We start from the raw sequence: 1,148 nt of genomic DNA, 5'->3' as shown, positions 1-1,148 counted from the left end.
GGAACCTCCCAACACCAAACTTAGAGTTTGAATGTGGGGGTTCAACACCAAACTTAGAGTTTGGTTGTGGCCTCCCAACACCAAACTTAGAGTTTGACTGTGGGGGCTCTGTTTGGCTCTGTTTTGAGAGAAGCTCTTTGTTCATACCCTGACCGGGGTCCTCCGACTCGGGCAAATTATAAAAGGTCCGACCTCGTCCTAAGGCTCACGCCTAAAGGTCGGACCTCGGACAATAAAGCAAGTAAGGTCCATCAAAAGGAACGCAGCCCAAAACCTAAAGGCCCAAAAGGCCTAGAAAAGGCGGTTCCACAAAGATAGAGATAAAACTCCCAAAGATAAGATAAGATAAGAATATCTTATCCAGGGAAGATCACGGCCAACTACTATAAATACACTGGAGCACCCAGGTATGGCATTCATTCCACATCTACACATATCTGCTTGGACCCATGCTAACTTAAGCATCGGAGTGTCATTGCAGGTACAACCACCAACCATTCCGCATATCAAGCTCGGGTCACCGAACTCCCACCTCGGGCCTCTCCAGACGACCGAGCTGCACGTTTCAGGTAAACCCTCGGAACATTGGCGCCGTTGCCAGGGACCTGGAAGTCATCCCACTACCATGGCGGACGACCCTCTCAACAATGACCACGCTACGTCTGAACAAAAGGACGAAGTTGACACCGGAGAACGACCGGACAGCCCTCTGTCACCACGTACTCCAGGAGGAAACAAACAGAATCGCTCAAAAACATCACCCCCAAATAAGGATCCACAAAATTCTGAAAGAGAGAAGAGCTCGGAAATTCTAGAAGCAGTTCGGGCACAACAAGACCGACTGAAACAACTCGAAGAGGACATAAAGAAGCAGAAAGAAACTGAACAAGATCTGAGAAGGGAGACTCGAAAGCGCAGAGAATTAGAAGAAAAACTGCGGAAAATAGAGGCCAACCTGAAAGACCGGACAGAATGCGGCACCACCACCGAAGGCAACCATGACCCCTTCACACAAGAGATCATGAAGGAGAAGGTACCGCGAAACTTCAAACCACCCGATATGGACCTCTACGACGGCACCACCGATCCAAGTCATCACCTCAGCAACTTCAGAAGCAGAATGTACCTAGTCGACGCCTCCGACGCGA

Source organism: Arachis duranensis, unplaced genomic scaffold, assembly GCF_000817695.3.
Source record: "Arachis duranensis cultivar V14167 unplaced genomic scaffold, aradu.V14167.gnm2.J7QH unplaced_Scaffold_84294, whole genome shotgun sequence".
In the NCBI taxonomy this organism is placed as follows: domain Eukaryota; kingdom Viridiplantae; phylum Streptophyta; class Magnoliopsida; order Fabales; family Fabaceae; genus Arachis; species Arachis duranensis.
Note: the sequence above shows the minus strand (reverse complement) of the source record.